At 40.7% G+C, this 14,559-nt stretch overlaps 1 pseudogene; it reads right to left on the bottom strand.

Annotated features, from left to right (window-relative positions):
- Positions 1-448: 448 nt before the first annotated feature.
- LOC122112069 lies at positions 449-1,627 on the bottom strand (annotated as a pseudogene).
- Between the last annotated feature and the right edge of the window lie 12,932 nt (positions 1,628-14,559).

Raw genomic sequence — 14,559 nt, 5'->3', positions numbered from 1 at the left:
ATTTGTCCCATACACCTCTCAATGCTATCTGGGCAGTTGGCTCAACATTTCAATACAGAGCTCAGGTGACCCAAGATGGTGACCCTTTGCCTATGCAAATCCCAGGCCAGGGATTCCACTGGCCACAGGGGAAAATCCGAAGTTCCCAGTGCCACCAGGAAGGAGGATCACAGGGTAGTCAGGAGGGAGAGTGGGGTGGAGGAACATCCAGGCAGCTCCATGGTGGGCAGACAGGCAGGAAGAGAGGCAAGGAGTCTTTGGAGCTTGGCAAATGCAGGGACTTATTTCTGGAGTTTCTCAGAGGTCTGATCCTGGTACCAGCTCTGGAGTTGTAGATGGATCAAGGCAAGCCTGAGCCCCTCCCTCCCTGTCCTCCGTCCTCATCCTCCCTGAGTCTCCCCAAGTTTTCAGAGCTTTAGTCAGTGTTCTCATGTGTAGCTGTAGAGCCTTACTCAGCCTTCCTGGGCACCTCAGAGGCATCACATCCAGGTGACTTTCAACCATTTGTCTACACACTTGGCATGGAACTTGTGGTTGCTGGGGAGGACACAGAGCAGCTGCCACACCTTGAAGTCGCTGAAGCAGATCATGCATAGTGTCTGCTCCAACTGATGACTGTCAGAGTTGAAGTGGTATGACAGGAGTTGTTCTACATCAGCTTTGGTGAGGCTCCACGGTTTGGCATCTCCCAGACACTCAGCCAGGTTCAGGAGGGCCTTATAGTTCTCCATCTCCATATCATGCATGTCCAGATCCAAGCTGATGGTGGGTTCCATAGCTGTGGATGACATGGGCAGCATTGAGAGGAAGTGGAGCACAAAGCTGGGATAGTAAAGTGGCTCAGGGATGGCAGCGGTGGCAGCAGTGGGGGCAGTGGCTGATGTAGGTGGTACCTCTGGGTACTAACTCTCCGTGGCATCATATGAGGAGAGTAGGGCACCCCAAAGGACAGCTCCTGGTGCAGTGGATCGTGGGTTAGGTAACTCACAGGTAATGAGGGGATCAAGAATGGGCTGGGGCACAGGTAGGGTAAGTAAAGCTGCCCAGGGGGTGCTGGTCCCCACTCAGGTCCATGTAATTGTTCAGCCACTTCAGGTGCATCCATGGGTGCTGTGTGTGCAGTGACACAAACTGCCCAAGAGGCACCATGTTGGGCAGGCTGGGGCAGTGGGAGGGGGAGGGGAGTGGTGCAGAATGTAATAGTCATTGGAGATGAGGTGAGAGTTGGCCTGGTAGGTTGCAGGGAGCTGTTGCATAGTGCATACCTGGATCAGCAGGGATGAGAGACAGCAGAGTGGATAATGCTGCTCACTAAACATCACAGAGCATACTGGGTGCTGCTGGTCACTCCAGCTAGGGATATGTTGGCCTGCAGGCAAGGGGAAACCTTGGGTGGTTACTGTGGTGACTATGTAGGACAGAGGGACAGGTACCTGGTGCATCTGCTCATGGAGAACAACCATGAATGGGCTGTGTTGGGAGGTTTGGTACAGCATTCCAGGTTACCTGCTGGTAGGAACCAGAACATAAGGCCTGGTGCTCCTCTACACGGAGGTGTGGTGGTCGAGGCAGTGGCTGCTGGGAGGGTAAGCTCTCATCCTGGGCAGGCCAGCTGGCCAGGGGCCCATGGAAACTAAGGCTTCCCCAGAGCTGGCCTGGAGCACTGATCTGCTTATTGACAATCGTCACTGGGCTTCAGGAGTGGACAGAGGCCATCTAGTCACTGCCGGAGCCTATGGTCAAGGGACTGACCTCTGATTAAGCAGAGGTAGCTTCCCAAACTGGTCTGAGCGGTTAGGATGACCTGATCAGTCCTGAACCTTCAACTTTCCCAGAGATGACATCACCTCTAAGAGGTATAAGACTCTGATGACATCAAGGCCTCTCCACCCCATTTCACATGATTTTTTTCTTTTGCTCTCGTATAGAAAAGTTCAGTCTAGCTCCGATGATACAGTTCCACTTGTAAGAAGAGCCGTCTTCTGCCCATTTTTAGCTTTATTTTGTTTTTATTTACTCTATCGTTATTAAAAAGGTGATGTATAAGCTGGGTGTAGTTGGCTCATGCCTGTAATCCTAGCTACTCAGGAGGCTGAGATCTGAGGATTTCAGTTTGAAGCCAGCCCAGGCAGGAAACTCTGTGAGATTCTTATCACCAATTAATCACAGAAAAAGCCAGAAGTGGCACAGTGGCTCAAGTGGTAGAATGCTAGCCTTGAGCAAAAGGAACCCAGGGGCAAGTGCCCACGCCCAGAGTTCAAGCCCCAGGAACAGAAAAAAGAAAGCCAGGCACCAGTGGCTGATGCCTGTAATCCTAATTACTTAGGAGGCTCACAACTGAGGATTGCGGTTCAAAGCCAGTGCAGGCAAGAAAAGTCCTTGAGACTCTTAACTCCAATTAACCCCAGTAAACCAGAAGTGGTGGTGTGGCTCAAGTGGTAGAGTGCACATCTTATGCTGAAGAGCTCAGTTACTGTGCCCAGGCTCAGAGTTCAAGCCCCACAACTGACAAAAAAAAAAAAAAAGAAAGAAAGAAAGAAAGAAAGAAAGGAAATGTACTCATTACCTGAATCATGCAATTGTGATCCTTCTCTATATCACCTTTATATTTTCAATAAAGTAAATAAAATAAATAAATAAATGATGAAAATAAGTCAGGTAATGAGTACATGCCCTTCTGGACACCCACAAATTTTATAGTTCACTTTCAACACAGTGTCCAGCGAGCACCACTGCTGTGCTTTTTCACTCTTTTTCCCTCGAGTTCTGTGCTCCCCTACTTTCCCAAACACAGACAAAAGAATAAATCATACAGAAAGAAAAGTAAACAGAAATAACAACAACAAAAGAACCATCTTGCTTCTATATCTTTGAGTTGATTTTGGTGTTTATCATTTTATATAAATATGAAGAGGCACATAGACATTGTGCCTTTGTTATTTCTCCCCTAAGAGTAGTACCCTCTTTGGGGCTCACAGCGGGTGTTCAGAATCCTGTATATTTTATCATATACCAGCGTATTTTTAAATTTTTTATTTTATTGTAAAGATGCTGTACAGAGGGGTTACAGTTACATGAGTAAGGCAATGAGTACATTTCTTGTCGAGCATTGTCACCCCTTCCCTTGTTGTTCTCCCACTATACATTCCCTCCCTCACTTCCCTCACTCCTCCCCCCCACCAGTGTATTTTATTTCTAACTTCCTTCTGCACCTCTTTTGATCATTAAAGGTTGCCTATTTTCTGTATTCTCAATTTTTTTCTTCTCACTTTCTCACTCAGGCCTTGAGTTCAAGTGCCAGGATTGGCACATAAAAAGAAAACATTAAACTTCCATGGAATCAAAATCCAATCAATAAATTGGTAGAGGTACTGATAAGACAAGTCTTAAAAGAAGTACAAATGGACAGTAAACATATGCAGGAAACAATATTACTAGCTACAAACCCTGCATTAAGAATATAAACAAACATAGCTCTTATGCTTGTGACAATAGCTTCCCTTCCACGAACAGAAACAAAATCAGATGATCACTGGGTTATCATAAAAATGGAAACATTATTAACTGTTGGTAAGAATGTAATCTATTGCACCTGGCAAGGAAATAAGTACAAAGATTCTCTAAATTTAAAAATAGTACTTCCATACTATGAAGAAATAATGGACACTAATCCTAAGGAACATAATCAGTTACCACAAGAGATTTTGCAAGACTATCTTTTTCAACCTATTCACAATAGCCAGCCTTGCTTTATATCCATTTCATCAAATTGCTCCATTATTTGAAATTGGCTAATGTAAAATGTACAGTATAACCAAAAATCTCATGTGAAGATATTTTAAAATATTTTTAACATTTATATTGGATAAAAGTAAGTAATTTACAGCAAAAAATTTTTTTTTCTTTTGGTGCCAGTCCTGGGGCTTGAACTCATGGCCTAGGTGCTGTCCATGAGATTTTGTGCTCAAGGTTAGCACTCTACCATTTGAGCAACAGTTCCTCTTCCAACTTTTTGGTGGTTAATCGGAAATAGGAGTCTCATGGACATTCCTTCCTGGGCTAGCTTCAAACCATGATCCTCAGATCTCAGCATCCTGAGTTCCTAGAATTACAGTTATAACCCCTGGTGCCAGTTCAAAGAGCAATTTTATTAAAACTTTCTTTGATAAAGTTTATTTTGATATATTTTTGAAGTAGACTCATTTACTGCACAGCAATTACTTTCTTTTTAATGATAATATTTCAGAATTAATTTATGAATGAAAGCACACTTGTTTGTTGCAAAATAGATTACAATTTACGTTTATGTTAAAATATACCAATGAATATATTCATTTTATTTGTCAAGTTAAAGATAATGTGCCAGGTCAGGCTCCTATTTGCATAGAATTTTAACACTAGTTCTTGGAGACACAGCTTAGTAGTAGAGTGATTGCTTAGCTTGAAGAAAGCCTGAAATTTTGATTGTCAGCACACTACATTAGGTACAACTCTTTGACTCCTCCTGGGCCTGGGCACTGTCCCTAAGTTTTTATGCTCAAGGCTAGCACTCTGCCACTTGAGCCACATCTTCACTTCCAGCTTTCTTGGTAGTTAATGAGACTAAGAGTCTCATGGTTTTTGCTGCCCAGGCTGGCTTCCAACTGTTATAATTAGATCTCAGCCTCCTGAGTAGCTAGTATTCCAGCGACCAGCAAGAAGTACGTTCCTTGCTATCAGTCCTCTTTCCCTGAGGGGATAGGGAGGGGGCGTGGGAGGGACTTTCTCTAACGGTTACTTAGTCGCCATTGAGTGAAGCCACAGCATCGGGACCCTTGGGAGGCACAGCAATGACTTTTGAGGCAGAGATTTTGGAACAAGATTTCCTATTTGGTTTCAAGGGTGAGCTGGGAAGACTGTGGCAGGGAGGGAAGACAAAATTAAAAGACCTCTTTGTTTTCATTTCTTGGAGTTCATTTCAATAAACATCATTTTATATGATCATACGCACACAACCATTAATGTCTTGTGATCTTTTCCTAAGATTATCCTCCTTTGGTCTCACTTTTTAAGTGTGTAGAAAACTATATGTTATCATGTTCACGTGTATTTTTTAAAACTATATTTAAATAAGAATGCAGGTGGACCCGTTGCAACAATGAGAAGTACAAGTTGTCATGTCGAAAATGAACTGTACAACTTTGGTGGGGGGGGGGACGATTGGGTGGGTGGGAGGCTGGGAAGGGATGGGAAGGGGAAACAAAGGAGGAGGCTACAATGCTTGATAAGAAATGTACTCATTATCTTGCCCATGTAATTATAACCCCTCTGTACAGTATTTTCACAATAAAAAATAAATAAAAATTAAAAAAAAGATAAAAAAAACTATATTTCAGTCTTTTCACAACTGCTTTCCAGGGTGGTTGGTCAAGTTTATATTCCCACCAACAGTGTAGTAGAATTCCCTTTTGGCCCTATACCTGTGAACATCTGTTATTGTTTGTTTTCATGATAATGGCCTTTCTATCTGAGATAATGTAAAATCTTAGTGTTTTGCTATTCATTTCTTGCGTGCCCAGAGATGTTGAAGATTTCTTCATTTTTCTATTAGCCATTGTTACTTCAGAGAAGTCTCTTTTAAAGTCTTTAGCTCATTATTGTGTTGTTGTTTCTTTGAGGGCTGATTGTTAGGAGATTTAAGTATTTCTGCTGAGAGGAATTCTTTTAGTTTTTTTTTTTTGTCGGTTTTGAGGCTTGAACTCTGGTCCTGGGTTCTGTCCCTGAGATCTTCAGCTCAAGGCTACTGCTCTACCACTTTGAGCCACAGTGCCACTTCTGATTTCCTGATGGTTAATTGGACTTATATAAGAGTCTTATCGATTTTCCTGCCCGGGCTGGGGTTGAACTTCGATCCTCAGATCTCAGCCTTCTGAGTAGCTAGGATTACAGGTGTGAGACTCCAGCGCCCCGCCAGGGAGGAATTCTTAACAAAGCTTGGGATAATTGTCCTACAGAGAGGAATTTATGTATCTTATTTTCTTTTCTGTTGGTGAAAGTTTGATTTTGTACAGATAGAATGGATTCCAGATTCTTGTCATCAACATGTGAAAGGTATCCAAAATGTGCAACCCCTTTATATTATACCTGCACACTGATTATATTCAAAATCAGCTAGTACTTCACATGAAAAAACAAATCTTATAAGGGTCTGTCAATTTTGTTAAATTTTTCTTTTTTTTTTTAAATTTAATTTAATTTTATTTGTGAACATACTGTACAGAGGAGTTACAATTACATGGGCAGGATAATGCGTACATTTCTTACCAAGCATTGCAGCCTCCTCCTTTGTTTACCCTTCACATCCCTTCCCAGCCTCCCCCCTCCCCCCCCAATCCCAATCCTTCTCCTTCCCCCCCCTTCCCCCCCCCCCCCCACCGACGTTGTAAAGCTCGTTTTGGACATGACAACTTGTACTTCTCATTGTTGCAACAGGTCCACCTGTATCCTTAAGCAACTGGTTTTTCCCCATCTCCTCCACAAGTTATACTGACATCAAATATAGTGAAAGCAGGGGTTATACTGTGGGGGAGGGACATACAAAGCAACAAAGAGGTAATCTTATAAATGCGTTAGAAACACATGCATGAAAGAAAAAAACATTAAAATACATATCTAAGGGTTCATTTTCCTGACATCACATTATTTGACCTTTTCCGCTTGACTCATACATATACTAGATATTGCAAATAAGGGAAACCATGGGACCTATGTTTCTTTGGGCCTGGCTTACTTCACTTAGTATAATTTTTTCCAAGTTTTTCCATTTCCTAACAAATGGGGCAATGTCATTCTTTCTGATGGAGGCATAGAATTCCATTGTGTATATATACCACATTTTCTTGATCCATGCATCTACTGAGGGGCATCTGGGTTGGTTCCATATCTTAGCTATGGTAAATAATGCTGCAATAAACATAGTTGTGCTGGTAGCTTTAGTGTGGTCTTGTTTGTAAACATTTGGGTAAATGCCCAAAAGTGGGATTGCTGGGTCATAGGGGAGTTCTATGTGAAGTCTTTTGAGGAACCTCCATACTGCTTTCCAAAGTGGTTGAACAAGTTTACATTCCCATCAACAATGAAGTAAGGTTCCTTTCTGTCCACATCCCCTCCAGCATCTGTTGTTGTTAGAGTTATTGATTTTTGCCGTTCTAACTGGAGTGAGGTGATATTTCAATGTTGCTTTGATTTGCTTTTCTTTTATGGCTAGGGATGTTGAACATTTCTTCATGTGTCTATTGGCCATCCTTCTTTCTTCTTCAGAGAAGTTTCTCTTTAAGTCTTTCGCCCACTTATTTATTGGGCAGTTGTTTCTTTGAGGATTTGTTGTTGGGGGGTTTAATTTTTTGAGTTCCAAGTATATTTTAGATATGAGACCCTTGTCCGTTGTATGGCTAGTAAAGATCTTCTCCCAATCCGTGGGCTTTCTATTGATCTTGCTAGCTATGTCATTTGCCCTGCAGAAGCTCTGCAACTTTATGCAATCCCATTTGTCCAACCTTTCTTTGATTTGTTGTGTTTCCGGGTCTCTATTCATCTTTTTCTTTCTTTCTTTCTTTTTTTTTTTTTTTGAGGAGTCGGTCACGGGGCCTGAACTCTGGGCCTGGGTGCTGTCCCTAAGCTCTTCAGCTCAAGGCTAGCGCTCTACCACTTGAGACACAGTGCCACTTCCAGCTTGTTTCTTTTTTCTTATGTGGTGCTGAGGAATCAAACCCAGGGCCTCGTGCATGCAAGGCAAGCGCTCTACCTCTGAGCCACCTTCCCAGCACCTAATTTTGTTATTTTCTTTGAAGAACCAACTCTTTGTTTTGTTGAGTCTATGTTTTTTTTTGGATTCTAATTCATTTAATTCTGATTTAATTTTAATTATTTCTTTCCATCTACTGGATTGGGGTTTATCTTGCTGCGCTTTTTCAAGGAGGCTCAGATGTCTCATTAAATTATTGGTTTCAGATCTCTCCAATTTGTTGATGTAGGAACTCAGAGCTATAAACTTGCCTCGGAGTACTGCCTTTGCTGTGTCCCAGAGGAGCTGGTAATTTGTGTGTTCATTTTTGTTTAATACCATGAACATTTGAATTTCCTTTCTAATCTCTTCCATGACCCACTGGTGATTCAGCAGTGTGTTGATCAGCCTCCATGTGTTACAGCACTTTCTTTGGTGTCTTTTGGTGTTGAGTTCTAATTTTATTCCCTTGTGGTCAGAGAGAAAGCAAGGTATAACTTCAATGTTTCTGAATTTGGACAAGTTTGCTTTGTGGCCTACAATGTGGTCTATTTTGGAAAATGTTCCATGTGCTGCTGAGAAAAACGTATATTCTGATGCTGCTGGGTGAAATATTTGGTAGATGTCTATTAAATCTAGTTGATCTATGCAATTGGTTAGATCTGCGGTTTCTCTGTTGAGTTTTTGCCGAGTTGATCTATCTAGTGGGGAAAGTGCTAAAGTCCCCAACAATTAATGTCTTTGTATCTATGTGGGATTTGAGGGAAAGTAGTGTTTCTTGGATAAATGATGCTGGAGGGGATGTGGACAGAAGGGAACCCTACTGCATTGTTGGTGGGAGTGTAAACTTGTTCAACCACTTTGTAAAGTAGTAATGAGGTTCCTCAAAAGATTCCACATAGAGCTTCCCTATGACTCAGCAATCCCACTTTTGGGCATTTACCCAAATGATTACAAACGAGACCATACTAAAGCTACCAGTACAACTATGTTTATTGCAGCATTATTTACCATCACTAAGATATGGACCCAACCCAGATGCCCCTCAGTAGATGAATGGAGCAAGAAAATGTGGTATATATACACAATGGAATTCTATGCCTCCATCAGAAAGAATAGCATTGCCCCATTTGTTAGGAAATGGAAAGACTTGGAAAAAGTTATATTAAGTGAAGTAAGCCAGGCCCAAAGAAACATAGGTCCCATGGTTTCCCTTATTTGCAATAACTAGCATATGTCTGAGTCAAGCAGAAAAGGTCAGATAAGTTGATGTTAGGGAAATGAACCCTAAGATATGTATTCAAATGTTTTTTTTTTCTCTCATACAATTGTTTCTAACATCTATCTATCTATCTATCTATCTATCTATCTATCTATCTATCTATCTATGATTATATCTTTGTTGCTTTGTATGTCCCTCCCTCATGGTATAAGCCCTGCTCTCACTGTATTTGATGATGGTATAATTTGTGGAGGGGAAGGGGAAAAACAAATCGTTTAAATAGGGATACAGGTGGACCCATTGCAACAATGAGATGAACAAGTCGTTATGGTGAAAAACGAACATTACAACTTTGGTGGGGAGGGAAGGGGGAGGAGGATTCGATAGGGGGTGGTGGGGGGAGGATGGGAAGGGATGGGAAGGGGAAACAAAGGAGGAGGCTACAATGCTTGATAAGAAATGTACTCATTATCTTACCCATGTAATTGTTACCCCTCTCTACAGTATTTTCACAATAAAAAATGACAAAAAAAGAAAAAACAAATCTTCTAATTATGAAAAAGTATGGAAATGGTTATCTCTTTAGTTTAATATCATAGTATACTGTACACTATATTGTAAAAATAATTTTATAGAAATACTATATTGTTATGCTAATTTGTTTATAACTTCTAGTCAAATCCTATATATGATAAAATACAAAATATCCTAAATATGAATAAGGAATTAGGTGGATGATCTTTGATCTAGTGTATTTCAAGAAATGTTACAGCAAAAGTGTACTGATATGATCAAGTGTCAGCAACATAAAACACGTTTGAAAAGAAGGTTCAATATTGATATGCACAGTAATAGATAAATAAGATAATCATATGAGCAGATAAGATGATGTTAAGCAAAATTAACCCCAAGATAGGGACACAAGTCATTTTTTTCTTTCTTGCTATTGGTTCTAACGTAATTTATAATGTACCATGTGATTTTTTTTTTTTTTGTTGGGTTGTATGTTCCTCCCCCACAGTATAACCCCTGTTTCCACTGCATTTGATGTCAGTGCCCTGTATCTTGTATATACACTTCTCTAATTTGGGGAGGGAATGGGAAAAAAACAAAATGTTTACATAGGGATACAGGTTGACCCATTGTAACAATGAGACGTTTAAGACACTATGTTGAAAAACAAACTTTACAATTTAGGCGGAGTGGGTGGGGAGGGGAGTGTAGTTGTGGAGGTGGGAGGGAAGGGAAGGTAGGGGAAAACAAAGGAAGAGACAACAATGCTTGATAGGAAATGTACTCATTATCTTGTTCATGTAACTGTAATCCCTCTGTACAGTATTTTTACAATAAACAACTTTAAAAAAAGAATTCAAGGCCAGTTTGGACTATGGTGAGTTCCAGGCTACTTAGGGTTGAACAGTGAGGTCCTGTCTCAAAGAAATATCTTTTATGTCCTTGACTAAACTTTTTCTTTGGCTCACTAAAAAAAAATAAGATAATGTACAACTAATATACAAATTGGCTATTCATACACTTGCGCATTTGACAACCAATTTGTAACATGGACATGTTTACAAGGAACAATAATATCTTGTCCTTATTTGAATATATGTTATTTGAGTGATTATTGTTAGAATAGTTATAATAGGCAATTTGACTTTCTTAAGCCTTAGACATTATGTTAATTTGCATAGCTCATCCTGGTTTTCATGAGTAAAACTATTAAACTTCTTTATGATGCTGAATATGTCAGACTCAGAATACTGAATCATGGACTAAGAAAGCATCCCAAGAATAATCGCTTTTGATAAATAAACAATATGGATACATTGCTTAATTTCTGCTCCTCTGACAAAATTCCTGAAATAACTTACATGTAAATGGGAAAGTATTTTGGCTCACAGTTTTGATTTCAGATGTTAGTGGCTTGAGTCCAAGCCACTTTGGGGCTTATGGGAATGCAGCTCATCATGTGGGAAGACAGTGGCACAGGAAGCTGCTCATTTTACAGCAGTCAGAAAGGAGAGAGTCAGATAAGACCAGGGGCAGTTTCAATATCCTCTTCAAGGGCACACCCCTAATGACCTAACTTCCTACTGCTAGGCCCCAGACCCTAAAAGATCCCCACTTTCTAGCTGCCCCATAGGCTGAGGATCACTAGGTATTGAACACACAGTCTTTCTCAGACTTGTGGGGAAAAGAGGCCACCACAAAAATAGATGGCCTTTGCTTTATGCTGCTCAGTGGTGTTGAGATCACAACAGCATGGGGAGGCCCTATAGCTTCCACTGAGCATGCACTGATACCATCTAACCTCCTAATCTCCTGTGACCAAACAGCTCTCTATTGCTAGCATAGTATTCTTTGCAAATTTAAGCTCTTTATGTGTAACTATGCATAAACATCTCAGATATGTTTTTGCTATACCAGTTCCCATTTACAATAAAAGATCTTTGTGACCAACTTCCTTACAGAGAAGAATCCTACCAAGGTCCTGTGGTGGGGGTGTGCCTCTCAACGGAAAAAGTGCATACGGACCAGATAGAAGTAAGATCCAGAACAAATCCTCAGATTTTGCATAGGGATTTTTTACTTTATTCTTTCTTTCTTTCTTTCTTTCTCTCTCTTCCTTCCTTCCTTCCTTCCTTCCTTCCTTCCTTTCTTTCTTTCTTTCTTTCTTTCTTTCTTTCTTTCTTTCTTTCTTTCTTTCTTTCTTTCTTTCTTTCTTTCTTTCTTTCTTTCTTTCTTTCGTTTCTCTTTTTGAAAAGAAATTGTTCCAAGGTGGCAAAGTTAGGATCAGCCTTATCAAAGGGCACATTTCCCTGTGCTGTTCAGTGTCTCCTCAGGAATCCTGTGTTGTTCATATACATGCTTCCCCAAGGAGATCCTTTTTGGAGATTGGCCAGTTTGGGCCAATATAATGCTCTTCTATTCTGGATGTTTATATGTCCTACGTGACAGGTGGGACCCTCTTCCTACTGGGAAAAGATGAAATATGCAGGAAAAAATATGGTGACTCCACCTCAGCGCTCTATGAGGTTCAGGAAACACTGAAAAGTGTGCTTCCGAACTTAGTAATGTTTCCCACAGAATATGCGTGTTGAACGTTTTAGAATACATGTCTTGGAAAGATAGCTACAAATATGTTCATGTTAATCTGCTGAATATAATAGTTTAATATTTTTGTTATCATCAAATGTTGGGAGCCAAGAAAGTGTATGGAAAGATAAATATTCCTCCAGCCCTAAACAAACTACATTTGGCTAACCATAAATATTTCTCTTATCTCCAGCCCTAAGCAAACGGCGCCTGGCTAACCATAAATGTCTCCTAGAGAAACTACAGGAGGTACCTTTAAGATTAGCACAATAGCCAAAGGATAAGCACGACCCATCCCTGACCCCGGGACTTCTCACCCTTGCTTCTGCAAAGTTTTTTCATTCTCTCCCCTCCCCTGTCCTTTTGGGTATATAAACCCTGCCTCACTTTAATAAAGCAGACCTTGACGCGACTCAGACTGACTTTGTCTTCCTTTATGCGCTTGGTCTCTTTTCTCTCTCACCCCCATTGGTTCTTAGGAGGTGCCTCCTCGAGCCTAGCAAAATAGCTGGACCTGCTGGACGGGTCAATCAAATAATTGTACAAGAGTTTTTCAATTTAACATACTCATTTTCCATGGAACATTTCCTGATTAGAATCACCCATTCTCTCATATTCCACCTTTCATACCTACCCAGTTACCACAAGTTTCATTGTTTTCATTTTCTATTTTCATATGTATACCTTGAACATAACTAGATTCACAAGCCAAAGTTAAACTAATACAAGCTTTGAGCTGCTGCCTAGTGTCATTTAATTCCTTTTCAATTGTTTCATCTAGTAGTTTTGGCAAGACAGGTCTTGTAATAGCATATCTCAGCTTTTGTGTATCTAAGCGTGACTCACTTTCATCCCCAGTTGAGAAGGACAGTTTTGGTAGATGTAGGATTATTAGTTGATAATTTGATAATTTCAATTTCCCTCAGGGCTTGAGTATAACAACCTTGTCCTTCTGGCTTTCAAATTTGATGAGGATTACACTGATAATTTTATTGAAGATTCTTAGTATGTGGTTAATTTTCTATTTTTGGTGCTTGCAATACTTGTTGGTATTGTTGCTAATAGTTTGATTATACTACATTCTAGTGGCGTGAAGGGTGTGTTATAAGAGAACTAGTGAGACTCTGAGGAAGCCCCATAAATGCAGAGACCTCTACTTGGCTCCAGTTTATATTGCAAGAAACTAGAAAGTTTGGGGCTGGGAAGGTGGCTCAGTCGTAGAGCGCTTGCCTTGCATGCATGAGGTCCTGGGTTCGATTCCCCAGCACCACATAAGCAAAAAGAAAAAAAGCCGGAAGTGAGGCTGTGGCTCAAGTGGTAGAGCGCTAGCCTTGAGCTGAAGAGCTGAGAGACAGCACCCAGGCCCAGAGATCAGTCCCCACGACCAGACCCTCCACCCCCCAAAAACCAAAAACAAACAAACAAAAAACAACTAGAAAGTTTATTAGTATAGAAAAGCAATGGAAAGGGCATTCTCTCCCTTAAACTGTGTTTGACTATGAAAACTTTTTGAAACTCTCAGAATCTTCACCTTTCTCCTTGCATTACTCATCTTTACTCGCACATTGTCTATTTCTTCATGAGAGCCCTTAGCATATTAATTCATGCAAACTAAAGGAAAGGGCATTCCTGGTGCATATTAGCAAGAAGAATAAGATGGCTACATAATGTGTGGGAAGGGGACAGCATAATAGAAAATCTGGATGTCTGGCCATGGCAGTCTGTGGGGCTAGAAGATTTTGTAGTGCGCAACAGAAAATTTCAGCTTGCCTCACTGGATTGTTAGCACAGACCTGGAATTTGTACACACTGCAACTGGGAACTGCGCAGCAATAAGGAGAGTATTTGAGGCACCCCAAATTTCTTCATGAAAATTCAAAATAACTGTTAACATGCTTAGTATACATCTGGACTTGGAGGTTTCTTGAGAGAAAAAGGAGGAATAAGTTATTGGAAACCAAAGGAAGGAAGATTTCATTGCTGATTGGCAGTAAATTATCAGGACTGCATCCTCCAGGTCTGTGGAAAATTAAACTTGAAAACAGTGAACAAGAATTGGTAGCTGAGGAGACTTCTAAGCAGTGTGCCCAGGGAGTGGCCTGATTTCTTTGTGGCTGTGATAAAATTTAATAAGGGGAAGTTCACTTGTGGGAGAACAGTGAAACAGAGGGAAACAGGAAAGCCAGTCACTGTTGGCTTATTCCTATAATCTTAGCTACGTAGGAAGCTAAGATCTGAAAATCACGAATCAAAGCCACTACAAACAGGAAAGTCTGTGAGACTCTCTTATCTTTAATTAACTACCAAAAACCAGAAGTGGAGTTGTAGCTCAAGTGTTTGCAAAGTACTAAACTAGAGCAAAAATTTCTAAGAGTGTGCCCAGTTCAACCCGAAGACTGGCACACAAAGGAAACAGGATAATGGATTTGGGTGACTCTATTTATTTACATAGGTAAAAGATAAAATGAAGAGGCTA

This window comes from Dipodomys spectabilis, unplaced genomic scaffold, assembly GCF_019054845.1.
Source record: "Dipodomys spectabilis isolate Male_0828 unplaced genomic scaffold, ASM1905484v1 ptg000091l, whole genome shotgun sequence".
NCBI classification, from domain to species: domain Eukaryota; kingdom Metazoa; phylum Chordata; class Mammalia; order Rodentia; family Heteromyidae; genus Dipodomys; species Dipodomys spectabilis.
This window is presented reverse-complemented; position numbering and strand designations above follow the sequence as displayed.